The following is a 13,928-nucleotide window of genomic DNA, read 5'->3' on the forward strand; positions in this document are numbered from 1 at the left end:
CAGAAGTCCTCAAGTCATATCTGTCACCAAGTGCTATTCTACTTCCTTTTTTATCTGTTCTATCCACAGTTACTTCCCCCGACACATTTACAAAGCTTCCTAACACATCTCTCAGACTTGCAGTCCTTTTCCCTCCAACTTAGCCTAACGCCGATACTGCAAAGAGCTTTCTAAAACACAAGGCACTCCCTTCCTCCCATGCCTTCAATGGCTCCCACCTGCAACCAGGATCAAGTATAAACTTCCTACGATGAAATGTAATGTCCTCTACTATACAACTCCAACATAACTTTTCAAACCAAAGTTACATGATCCCTTCACAAACTCTAAGCCTGTGCTCTGCCAAATCAAAACTCTCCTTGTTCCCTAACCCTATCCTGCCTTTTATGTTTTTACGGCTTTGCTTAGCAAACCTCCAGACAAAGGGTAGGAACTAATCAATGCCAGTTGATTAATCAATTGAAATCAATACCCTGGCTTCTAATCAATCATAGAATATAGGGAGATTCTAGATTGCAAAATTTTTTGACTTTTCTGAAAGTTTAAACCTTTTCATAATCAAACACTGGGAAAAACATAAGTTAAATGAATAAATAAATGAGAAAATGAATCAGTTGGGAGCTGGGTTACATTGTCTCCCAAGAATCATACAGTACAAAAAGACATGTCAAGCAGTCTTTCTGAAAGAGGGGTAATGGGACACACAGTCTCAAAAAGGAAAGGAGGAAGGGCTTAGCCTCAGGGTTCTACGTAAATATTTTGACCTGTAGACAACTCTAAGCAATTTAAAGACAACCAATAACTAGAATCAGACTAGAGATAAAAAGTTAGGAGATAAGTCCCGACTGTATTGGAAAGATAAGCTGCTAAGAATTTGCTTTTTCAGGCTCCAAGATCTAAGGACACAGTCCTTCCCCCTCTTTCACCACCACCACCCTGTCCTGCACTCCAGGGTCTGAGTTAAAGCAATGAAAGCATGTGATTTCATGTTCAAGGTTATACCTATAATATCTCTGCAGGCAGAGAAATCTCAATACCCTGGTTTCAGTTCAGACACGCTGTAATAGCTGTCTTGTAAACTGTCTATTAAGGCTTACATCTTTGAGCTTGCAAATATAGCATAAAAGTTCAAACTCCATTACTGTTTTTACCAGGAAAGTATAGTTCTTAGCTTTTTGCCCAGCTTACCTCTCTCCCAAGTCAATATAGATGTTAATGAGTCATTGTTCTAGAGGTATCTTTCTAATTCTGAGAAGCTTGCCTACTTCTTTTAAATGTTCTTAGTTCAGTCAATGAAAATCCCACACTATAAAGCCATTGGAAATGTTAAACTAAAACAATCATGTTTGCTCGTTAGTGAACCATACTTCCTATTAAGAAGGGGTCACTGGGCCGGGCGCGGTGGCTCAAGCCTGTAATCCCAGCACTTTGGGAGGCCGAGACGGGCGGATCATGAGGTCAGGAGATCGAGACCATCCTGGCTAATACGGTGAAACCCCGTCTCTACTAAAAAATACAAAAAACTAGCCGGGCGACGAGGCGGGCGCCTGTAGTCCCAGCTACTCGGGAGGCTGAGACAGGAGAATGGCGTGAACCCGGGAGGCGGAGCTTGCAGTGAGCTGAGAGCCGGCCACTGCACTCCAGCCTGGGCAGCAGAGCAAGACTCCGTCTCAAAAAAAAAAAAAAAAAAAAAAAAAGAAGGGGTCACTGGCCAGGCACAGTGGCTCATGCCTGTAATCCCAGCACTTTGGAAGGCCGAGGTGGGAGGACCACTTGAGGTCGGGAGTTCGAGAACAGCCTGGGCAACATGGCAAAACCCCATCTCTACCAAAGATACAAAACTTAGCCGGGCATGGTGGTATACACCTGTAATTCCAGCTACTCAGGAGGCTGAGTCACCAGAATCGCTTGAACCTGGGAGATGGAGGTTGCAGTGAGCCTGAGATGGTGCCACTGCACTCCAGCTTGGGTGACAAAATGAGACCCTTATCTCAAAAAAAGGAAGAATGGGTTATTACCTATTTACCTTGAGTATCTGGGTGATAATAAACAGATATCTGATGATACCTGAGGCAACAACTGAGTTCCTCCCCTCTCATTGCCTTAGTTCTGTGCATCCCGCGGTAATATTCAACACTCAATGTTTCCTCTGACAAACTAGATGTTCCCCAAAACAAAAACAAACTCATTTTTTAAAATTCTGTTATATCATTTGCTTCTTGTTTTTATTTTTTGTGGGGAGTGAATTGGTAGACCCAGTGGACTTTCTTAACATACTCTTCTAAGTCATTCAAACTGTCAGTTAAAACCCACCTATTTCTCAGGTTAGTAGAATCCCACTATAAAGTGATTTATAAACTGTATTTATATAAACTGGGGGACCAACTGCCCCTCCCAAACAACTCCTATAAAAGATTAATAAAACAACACCGTGTTAAGAACACTGACACTACATTATAAAGGGTTTCCCCTGTACTTAGATAGCATGAGGTACACATCTAGAATGCCCAGTTAGTCAAAGGGTCTTGACCACCATGCAGACTTTCAGATGCCAACTAAGTCAGTGCAGTGTATTTTTCCAAAAGTGCTCCAATTCTCCTTTTGGACAACCTTCTTAAACGTTATTTATCAAACTAATAAAATGTATTCTCGGTGGACTTTTTATTTCTGCTTACATCTTTGTTCTTACTCATCCCAAATCAAAGAAAGGAAAAAAAAAAAAAGGAGTTGAACATTTAAGCGGGGAAAGGAAAGGCAAGTACTGAGAGGCTCCTTTTTCATTTACTGATGCCAAAACTGAGGCTGTGGAAGATAAGTAACGTCCCTGATGTCATCCAAGTAGTGAATACTAGAACCAGGAATTGCACAGAATTGTCCAGCTCCAAAACCCAGGCACCTTTCTTGGGACCCACTGGGGTTGCAGAGAAGGTGGGGGGCTCAAAGGTGACTGCACACGGGTCATGCGTTGCCACAGTCATTATATGGCCAGAGTTGTAAACATTATTTTGTTCTGTCTTCACCATAGACTTCATCATCAATCATAACTGATGAGGAAAATTACACTTAGCTGAAAAGCCAAGTCCCGCGTTAGGGAGGCATTTTCTATATGTTATTTCTATTTCCAATAAAACAATTATTTAAAAAGAAAAACTTATTATCTCCATCTTTCAGATGGAAAGACTGAGGTTTAGTAGGCTTAAATAATTTGCCCAAGGTCACTAGCCAAGGCCAGAGCTGGGATTTAAATCCATAAATATTTCAAAGTCCTTTTGCTTCTGTATCACCAAGCTGATCTACACTTCGCAGGGAGCTGCTTCCACCTGTCTCCTGTGCCCTTGGTTTCTCCTAATCCTACATTCCAAGAATAAAAGTCTTCCTATGTGTTTTCCTTCCTAGGCTGAAGCCAAGTTTCCCTGCTTTGGGCACGTTCAAATAGAAGGCATTTTCCGCTTCTCCTGCTTCTGAGAACCTACGAAATCAACACATCCCCAAAAGACGCGTTGAGGTAGTAAGGGAAAGTGTCCTGCACCCGCCACCCTCCAGTACTAAGAGCGGTAGAGGACCCCACAGCTTCGCAATTCCCCAGAGGAGCTCCTGCAGTAGGAGGCGCCTTCTAGCCTGGAAGAACGCTGGGTGCGACAGTTGTGCCAGGAACTTTCAAGAGTACTCCCCCGGCTGCGCGCACGCAGTGCATCGCCAATGCTCCAACTTGAAAACTTTGACTCGGCCACGACCACCCCATTCCAGTCTCACCCTACGGCGCTTTGCCCCCTGTTGGTGCTGAGGGCTTTTGAGATCACCTGTTCCGCGCTCCCTACGTCCGAGGGACCGAGGCGAGGACCTGTCGCGCTGAGCCGCCACGACCCACGCGGGAAAAGCAGCACTTACGCGGCGCAGTCGGTGCTCCTCCCAGGGCCGCGGTGCGCAAGGACCCCGGCCGGTTGTGCTTGCAGCGCTTCCCAAGTCAGGTAGAAGTGAGGCAGCCCCACCCAGTCATGAGGACCCTGCAGAACTGGAGCCTTTAAGCGCTCCTCTAGGCTCACATGACCCAGACCTACAGGGCAAAAGGTATGTCGTGTCCCCACCTCCTGGTCCCAGAAACCTGTCCGCACCAAGTCAGCGCTTCCCATGCTGGAAGAAGCAAGCAGCCTTAGGGTGGAATCGTAAAAATTAATAAAGATCGTCGGCTGCGGTGCAATTCAGGTTGGTTTGTCCCTTTGTTTTATTCTGATTTTGTCTCCCACTTTTTAAAATCTGCTATCTTAGAATTTCAACCCTGTATTTTGAAATTATTTCTGCACTGTAGGACTTACTTGCAAGCCCAGGATTTACATTTGGAAAGCGAGTCGTGTTTGATTCCCACTTTTTAAAAAGACAACACACATTCACCGATGGTCTACATTCCAGCTGCACTAGCAGTAAGCGCGCACCAAGTGCCACTGTCCTGCCAAGCACTCTCCTGAATCACTGCACTGGAGTCTCAGAGCCACCTGATGTGTTCTGTATCATTATACCCATCTTGCAAGTGGGGAACACAAACTAAGTGAGGTTAAGTAACCCATCCAGGGTCACATTGCTTTTAAGTGACTTGAGTGCGTATTATTAACCATCACCAGGTGCTGGGCATTGAGCCAGACAGTACGGGAGCAAGAACTAAAAAAGGCAAGGCGGTTGCAATGGCAAGTAGATAACACAAAATAAAGGAAGGTCATCATTATCAGCAACAGCAGCATCAACTGCCAGACAAGTGGGAGAGGCCATGGGGAATCTTCTGCACTGTCCCCGGCCAACCTCCATCTCCTCACAGCTAGCTGCAGGAGTGAGCCCAGGGAAACCCGCAGTAGAGCAGCCTAGCCAACCTGACAGTCAGGGGAAAAAATTGTTTTATGCCACTTTCAGTTTCGCGTAGTCTGTTATGCAACTAAGGCTAACTAAAGCACTAGTTTTATGAGCTGGAACAAACTAATGTCACTGAATATCTGTTTTTTCCTAAGTACCTACTTTATTGGGTTGTTGTGAGGACTAACTGAAAAAACGATGTGTAAATCACCCCGCACAGAGTATGTGCTCAGTGACTGCAGTCATTCTTTGCTATCATACCTTCTATTTGGAAGTACTTCCTACCCACCTACCTCTTTATGGAGAAAAATCGGTTTGTGGGAAAATAATTTTTTTAAGGCCAAAATCAGCCCACCTTTAATATTTGCAGGACCCGGGGCAAAAGTACAAACAGAGATTTGTATGTCAGATACCTAAATATTTAAAAGTTATACACAAAGTTAACAAATGATTAAGTACAATAAGTTCTACCTTCCAACCTAGACAAATATGCCTTGGGAATTGACATGAAAGGCCAGATTGAAACTATGGATGATCTGCACTTAAATATGATGGTGCAGGGAGAGGTGGTTTCTAGTTCCTGGTCTGCAGCCACCTCCTCTCTTCCCACAGGGCTCTAGTCCATTGGTGGAAGCTCAGTCCAGCTTCCCAGAAGCAGCTGTCCCCAGCCACCTCTTGGGCTCAAGAGTATGAACATCAGAGTCAGCAATGTTCGCCTATGGGAGTACAGACATTAGCAGACAACACTGCTGCTAGTGTGCAGACCCTTGAAGGAGGCTCAGTGCCATTTGGGGAGGGAATTTGGAATATGCCTTCTAAAGTGTGGGCCCTGGACAAGGGCTCCTTGGGTCTAAGTATAAGGACAACTACTGGCCAAACAATACCTATGCCCACATGGAACCACTTAAGAATTAAACTGAATTTTACAGTAAACACAGGATGAGTCATACTGTAGCATATTTATTCAAAAACAGGGTGTCCCAAAAGTCTTCCTGCAGTTTTAATAACCTCAAGGCTATAAATGCTGCAACTTATAAGAATACCATTTGAAAGTTAATTTAACACTATTTATCTCTGTGAGTGTTGAATAACATATTTTAATTTTCATTTTTGTTTCAGTTCCCCTGAGTGAAATATGGCATACATTAACCAGAAAAGAAAATTACAATTACATTTATTAAAATAATTAAAACAGAGTCAAAAGAAGTCAATGTTCAAATGCGTTTTGTAAGTTTGTAACATTTCAGCTTAAGAAGTTATTAAAGCTTAAAACTGCACTAACCTTTTTGGGCTATCCTGTATTTGGGTTTGTCGTGTGTCAGGTTCTGTGCTAGACACTTGATTAAAAAGAAAAAACAAGGAAAAAGATAGTCTTCTTTAAGGAACTTGAAGTTTAGTTGTGGGGAGGAGATGAAGGGGACACAGAGATTGATCCCATCATACAATATAAGTGCTGTAACTGGGGCTAATAAAGTGTATGGGGGGAACAGAGGACAGGGACCAAATGACTCTGCTCGAAGAGCCAGGGGAATCCTGTCAGAGGAGGTGACTTGAAGCTGGACATTAAAAAATGAATAGCCACTGAGGGAAAAGGTGGCAGCACAGGCAATGAGCAGGCCACCTGCACTCAGGTTGATGCTGTGCTCTCGGACAGATGGACTGTGCGACACCAGGCGTGTTCAGGGTGGGTCGGGGGTTAACTAATACTGAGGTTAGAAAATTAGACTGGAGCCAGCTTGGAAAGGGCGTGAATGCTGAGCTTTAGAGACTGATGTTGTTCAAAATTAGTAGATTGGGAAATCTGTTTCTCCTTTTTTTTTTTTTTTGAGATGCAGTCTTCCTGTGTCACCCCGGCTGGAGTGCAATGTCGCAATCTCAGCTAACTGCAACCTCCACCTCCCAGGTTAAAGCGATTTCCCTGCCTCAGCCTCCCGAGTAAGCTGGGACTAGAAGCGCCCGCCACCACGGCCAGCTAATTTTTTGTATTTGTAGTAGACATGGGGTTTCACCATATTGGCCAGGCTGGTCTCAAACTCCTGACTGCCAGTTATCCACCTGCCTTGGCCTCCCAAAGTGCTGGGATTACAGGTGTAAGCCACCGTGCCCAGCCTGGAAATCCATTTTCTTAAAGAAAGAGAATAAAATAGAACAAAACAGTACAGAACAGAATAGAACAGGAGTATGTGTTTTCCAAGGAGGTTGTAACTGAGTGGCTATAAACAGTAGAAGTTTATTGTCTCATAGTTCTGGAGGCTGCAAGTCTGAAATTAAACTGCCAGCAGGGCCAGGTTCCCTCTGAAACCTGGAGGGGAAGGATCCTTCCTCACCTCTTCTAGGTTCTGGTAGCCCCAGGTGTTCCTTGGCTTGTGGCAGCATCAATTCACCCTCTGCTTCAGCCTTCCGGGGCTTTCTCTCTATGTCTTTTCACAGTGTCTTCCCTCCATGTGTCTGTCTCTGTGTCCTAATTTCACCTACTTATGAGGACACCAATGACATTGGATTAGGGCCCACTCTAATGCCCTCATTTTAGCTTGATTACTTCTACGAAGACTCATTTTCAAAATAAGGCCACTTCACTGCTGCAAGAGATATTTTTAACCCTTGTACTGAGAATAATCAAAGGTGGGCCAACAAATCGGTTTGCAAAGAGATTCGTTAAGCCTTCTTCTCTGATTGGCTTTCTTGAAAACAAAGATTTAAAACTGTCAGGTCAATCACAAGCCCTTGTGTTCTCTACACTTGCATATTCTAGCGAGGTTTGGGATTGTTAAGCCCTAGTGGTTCAGAGCATGGGTCAGACCCAGTTGGAATCTAGAACCTTGCACCAATGACCATAAGCAAGTTACTTAATCTCAGTCTTCTCATCTGTACATAAAAACACTATTAGCTATCTTGCAGCTTTTTTTTTTTTTTTTTTTTTTTGAGACGGAGTCTCGCTTTGTCGCCCAGGCTGGAGTGCGGTAGCGCGATCTTGGCTCACTGCAAGCTCCGCCTCCCGGGTTCACGCCATTCTTCTGCCTCAGCCTCCCGAGCAGCTGGGACTACAGGCACCCGCCACCACGCCCGGCTAATTTTTTGTATTTTTTTTTTTAGTAGAGACGGGGTTTCACCGTGTTAGCCAGGATGGTCTCGATCTCCTGACCTTGTGATCCACCCGCCTCGGCCTCCCAAAGTGCTGGGATTACAGGCGTGAGCCACCGTGCCCGGCCTTGCAGTGTTATTAAGAGGAAGAAATGAGATAGGAGTACATATAAAGTTCTTGTCATATATAAAGGCTCAATAAATGGCAGCTATAACAATAATAATGGTGATCATGACAATCAAGATTCTAGGCTGTGCTTTCCAACTATCTATCCAAGACAACTAAATTGTATCTGGACACCACACAAAAGCATGCCTCTCACTGACCTATAGCCGGAGCTTTGCTGTGCTCCTTAAATTCCAGTTAAGAAGACACAGAGAACAGATCATTTACACATCTTGATCAGGTAAATACAATTCCAATTGTCTAAGTGTGTAGGTTTGATTTTACATTTGCAGCTGCTGCCACCAAGACAAATGTGGAGCTGGAAAGGAAACAAGGGGAATTGATTAACCTTGTAGGCAATCATGCCCCTCTCGGAAGTGTCTAGGTCTCTCCCTGCACTTGTCAAGGCTTCTATAGCCATTGTTCCTTTACAGTGTTGTTACTGATCTTCAATGGGCCGCCTCGCAGCGTGGAAACACAGCTCAGAGGCACAGCGAAAAGAGAAATGTCACAGCCCCCATGTGCCACAATTAATTGTTCAATAAACACTTTTCTTAAGGAAAGAAGCCAGATGTGTCACACCCACACACTTGCAAAACAACACTGTGCTATTAAAAAAGGGAGGGGTGTGTGGTGGATCCAGCTGAAGAAAGTCTACAGCTGTTCTGCACCTTAGCTATAAGCACTGAAGGCTTCATTAAGTGAGAAGTAGGCCCAGGTGGCGGTAACCAAACTATAAGACACAGGCACATGCCCTGATCAACTTATTGAAGTGCTTCAGTCTTCTTGTACTTGGTAAGGAAGGGGCACCTCCTAAGACTAGCCACAGGCTACAGACTCCAGGGAAGTTGTGGATAATTACATGGTAATTATTTCTAATAAGTGCTTCCACTCTCAGCATGATTATCCTTCCCTGGGTTGCTTGCCTCCTTATGCCTGGTTTATGTAGGGAAACAATGTCCAAATTAATCTACGTCTTTTGTAAGTGAGCCTATACCCCTTTGACGATCCAGATGGTTTAGCGCCCTTTAGCAGCAGGTGTTAAGGCTTTCTTACAAAAGGCATATTTTCAGTTTCCCTTCGGCTATGGAAAAAGCCAGGCAAATAAGACTTCGGTGGTTTAAGGATAAATTGTGGGATTAATATAGACATGGCAACTAAGGACAGCTGGGCAAGCCCTGTGTAAAACCAAGAGAAATAATCACAGCGAACCTTTGGAAGGATTTTGTGGTTTGCCCAACAGTTTTCATATATATAATCTCTTAATTTTCACATCAGCCCTGCGAGGTATATTTTGATATTATGATGCACCTGCCAATGTGCTCAGGATAGTATCTGTTTAAGGGCATGGCCTTAGGAGTAGACGGAGGGGATCTGAATCCCAGCTCAACCACTCATTAGCTGTGTGACCTTTGCTGTGTTAATTAACCTCTCTAAGTCTTAGCCTTCTCATGTATGGGAAGAAAACATCACCAACCCTACAAGGCTGATCTGAGGATTTGATGAAATTGTATGTATAGCCATCAACACAGTGTCTAGCCCATAGCAAACAGATCATTCGTTGGCTGAAGGAAAGACGTTTGCAAATGACAAACAGAGTGTAAAGAAATGTCCTTGGGTGAAGCAGTATTTGGAGTCTCTTCTTTTTCTCGTTTAGGTTTTATTTTATTTTCTTCTAATGGAAATAGTGGTTAGTGCAGGTGCTCTCCTCACTCATATTGTGCCTATGAAGACTTGCATGATCCAAAGTGGGTTATCTAGAAAAGTGATTCTATAGCCTCTGAAGGGTTTTCCAGAACATCAAGAACTGGATTACATCACCAAATAAAGGAATACAAGTAAAATGGGCAAAAGGTATTTTTTGGTAGGAATGCTCAAGCAATTGCATAAAACCTTATGTTGCTTTTAATGCATGGCAGCTCAGGCTAGACTGCTCAGAACTTCTTGCTGGGTTAGCTGCTATGGGTTTAAAGGATTCCCCCTTGATTCTGAGACAGCTGCACCTAGGAGCACCAAGCAGTGAGAAAGAGAAAAGGCGCTAGAAGGCCAGTCCCCAGGTCTCTTTGTTCTCTATTCTCAGTTCCTGGCTAAATCTTTCTTGCTTTCCTCATCTGAAAATGGAAGTCATAACAACTCACCCACTCTATCCACCCTTACTGAGCCAAGGAGTCTGAATGCACTAGCTAAATGATACAGTGCCTGTCTTATGCCACACGTGACACCATGATCACTAATGTGATATAAATAGCCTGGGCTTAGTTTGTTCCCATCCACCCCACCCAGAGATCTATCAGCAAAAAGAAAAAAGGAATTATCCCTTCTCCTTCTCAGAAGAAAAGTGACCTGACACTGAGTTGTTAAATTCTGGGCTCCTTTGCTCTGAGACGGTTGGAAGAGTTAATGCTATTTTTTCTCTTTCGGTGCACCCCATTGTTAGTTTCTCTCAGTAAATTTTGACAAGAAACAGGCAAAGAAAACAAAATACACTCAATCCTTGTTATTCATGGATTCCATATTTGCAAATTCTCCTCCATGTTCTGGATAACAAGGACCTCAGAATTCCTTGTCCAAATGTCCACAAGCTGGCTTCCAGAGCCTGCTTGGAGTCATCTTCCATCCGAGGGGTGGCCAAAGGCCATGGTTACAGAGCTGGGGTGTGCAGGGAAGGATGTCCAGGAGAAGGACAGGTGTGGAGGTAGTGCTCTACATCACCATGTTCCAGCACAGAACTTCAGGAAGTCTCAGAATTATAAACTCAAATTGATTTTCTAGGTTGCTATCAAGGTGTACTTTTCAAGGTAAGAGGGTATATTTCATTTAACAGTTTGTTCCCTGGTTTATAAGTGTTACATAACTAGACATATGGTATGTGGGCCTCCATGTATACTCTTGCCCCAACCCTCCAAAGAAAGAGGCAGGCTTGGAAAGAAATAAACATCTGTTGATTTAAACTACAGTTGACCCTTGAACACATGTGTTTCAACTACACAAGTCCACCTATACAAGGATTTTTTTCCAGAAAAGTGCCACTGAGTGTGTCTACCTTCTCTCCCACCTCCTCTACCTCTTCTGGTTTTGCCACCCCTAAGACATCAGGACCAACCCCTCTTCTTCCTTCTTCTCCTCCTCAGCCTATTCAGTGTGAAGACAATGAGGATGAAGACCTTTATGGTGATCCACTTCCACTTAATAAATAGTAAATATATTTTCTCTCCCTTATGATTTTCTTTTCTTTTAAATGGAGTCTCACTCACTTTGTCGCCCAGGCTGGAATATAGTGGTATAATCTCGGCTCACTGCAACCTCTGCCTCCCAGGTTCAAGTGATTCTCGTGCCTCAGTCTCCTAAGTGGCTGGGATTACAGGTGCGTGCCACCACACCCGGCTAATTTTTGTATTTTTAGTAGAAATGGGGTTTCACCATGTTGGCCAGGCTGGTCTCGAACTCCTGGCCTCAAGTGATCTACCTGCCTCAGCCTCTCAAAGTGCTGGGATTACAGGCATGAGCCACCGCACCTGGCCTCCCTTATGATTTTCTTAATAACATTTTCTTTTCTCCAGCTTACTTTCTTGTAAGAATATAGTACATAATATGTCTAACATACAAAATATATTGTTATGTTATTGTAAGGTTTCCAATCAACAGTAGGCTATTAGTAGTTAAGTTTTGGAGAAGTCAAAAGTTATATGTGGATTTTTGACTACATAGGGGGCTGACAGCCCTAACCTCTGCATATTTCAAGAGTCAACTGAACTAATATCTAGGACCTGTTTGTCACCAGGTCACAGCCTCGTTTATTCTGACAGTTGCTCCTGGGGAGGAGGGTGGTGGGGTTCTCGTTGCAAAATCTGTGGAACAGGATGCCAGCAGACAGAGGAGGGGCCCCAGCCAGCAGCTCTGAGTAAGTGAAGAAACAATAAGTGCAACAGTGGTGTAAATGCTGGAGATCAGGCCCCTCTCCATTTGTATGCAGTGAATCAGCCTCTAGCATGTCTGTATGATCTAAATGGGAGGGGCTTCCCCATCCCTTCTCTTTGCCTTCCTACACCTATAGATTTTGAATGTTCCTGCCAAACTCAGCAAGTATGAGCTCAAACTGGATTCTTTTTCAAAAACATAAAAATAAATGACATTTCTTATACTCTAGATGTCATGAAACAGTTCACACCTGATCAATATTTAAAGAAGTATTGTTATTAGACGGGCACGGTGGCTCATACTTGTAATCCCAGCGCTTTGGGAGGCCAAGGCAGGCAGATCACTTGAGGTCAGGAGTTTGAGACCAGCCTGGGCAACATGGTGAAACTTCATCTCTACTAAAAATTTAAAAAATTAGCCAGGTGTGGTGGCACGCACCTGTGGTCCCAGCTACTTGGGAGGCTGAGGTGGGAGAAGCTCCAGAACCCAGGAGGCAGAGGTTGCAGTGAACCAAGATTGTGCCAATGCACTCCAGCCTGGGCAACAGAGTGAGACTCCATGTATTAGTCCGTTTTCATGCTGCTGATAAAGACATAATCAAGACTGGGCAATTTACAAAAGAATGATGTTTAATTGTACTTACAGTTCCATGTGGCAGGGGAAGGGTCACAATCATGGTGGAAGGCAAGGAGGAGCAAGTCACATCTTACATGGATGGCGGCAGGCAAAGAGATAGAGAGCTTGTGCAGGGAAACTCCCCTTTTTAAAACCATCAGACCTCGTGAGACTTATTCATGTCACAAGAACAGCACCGGAAAGACCTGCCCCCATGATTCGATTACCTCCCACCAGGTCCCTCCCACAACACGTGGGAATTCAAGATGAGATCTGGGTGGGGACACAGCCAAACTCCATCTCAAAAAATAAATAAATAAATAAAAATGAAATAAAGAAGTATTATTATTATGTAAACTTGGGTTGCACCATTTCAGGGAAAACAAATACATTTTAACAACCTAAGTTAAAAAGCCATTATCAAAAATAAATAAATAAATAAATAGAACTCTTTCCAATGCTAAGAGGAAGGACAAGGCTGAAAGAAGAGAAAGGAATTAAAAGGTATTAAATCCTTACTACCAGCCAAAGCCATGCTAAGTGTATCACACATGATGTCATTCAGACCTCACTGTAACCCTAGAAAGTAGACATTATATTCTCCATTTTCTAATGGATGTAACAGAAGAATAGAGATGTTCAATCATTTGTCCAAGATCAAAGAGCTACTGAGTGTCAGAACTGGAATTCAAACATAGGTCTCTCTGACACCAAAACTGCCATTCTTCTCATGTCTTTATCTAGCCACCTGCACTACGATCCGAAGCTTGGAATACAAGCTTTGGATTCTTCCAATCATCGCCCTGCTTCCCTGTGTTTAAATCCTGTCCTTTAGCAAGGTCAGCTGTGGACAGTCCTCCCTCATCGGGAGCCAGGAGGGTAGGCTGGCTGGAGGAGTCCTGTTGACAAATCTCATCCTTGTGATGGATTTTTTTTTTCTAGGCCTCAAGACATCTGAAAAGGCAAGGACATTTCTAAATGCCCTCTGTCCTTCAGACCACATTGGAGTGTCATGTCAGGGTCTACGAGCTGGGAAACAGGCCCTGAGCCGATAGATCTAGAGACGGCCACATGCTCTTGCACAGCCTAGCCAGCTGTGCCCCTTGGGCTATCAGTGAGAAAACTTACTTTTACATTTAATATTGGTTTTCTCCCCTTAAATCAAAAGAGTGCTGAGGGATAAACAAGCGAAGCATGGTGAGAGAGGGAAGAGTTAATGTGTGCAAGGTGAACCCTCAGACAGAGGCAACTGGAAAACCATGTATTTACTTTTGAGTTTTTTGACATTCAGATCTATCTTCCCTTCCCC

The 13,928-nt window shown here is 43.9% G+C and overlaps 1 protein-coding gene across 14 annotated transcripts in view; it reads right to left on the bottom strand.

Moving 5' to 3' along the window:
* Positions 1 to 13,928, bottom strand: part of CPVL (carboxypeptidase vitellogenic like) — a 207,788-nt gene that overhangs the window by 156,107 nt on the left and 37,753 nt on the right. Inside the window, exon 1 of one of the 14 annotated variants that reach the window (XM_010371362.2) lies at positions 3,801 to 4,113. The exons of 12 other annotated variants lie outside the window; for them this stretch is intronic. The gene's annotated coding sequence lies outside the window, so the exon portion shown is untranslated. Of the gene's footprint in view, positions 1 to 3,800; positions 4,114 to 13,928 lie in introns of those variants that run through there. One more of the 14 variants, XM_010371361.2, reaches the window with a different exon arrangement.

This window comes from Rhinopithecus roxellana, chromosome 6 (genome assembly GCF_007565055.1).
Source record: "Rhinopithecus roxellana isolate Shanxi Qingling chromosome 6, ASM756505v1, whole genome shotgun sequence".
Lineage (NCBI taxonomy): Eukaryota > Metazoa > Chordata > Mammalia > Primates > Cercopithecidae > Rhinopithecus > Rhinopithecus roxellana.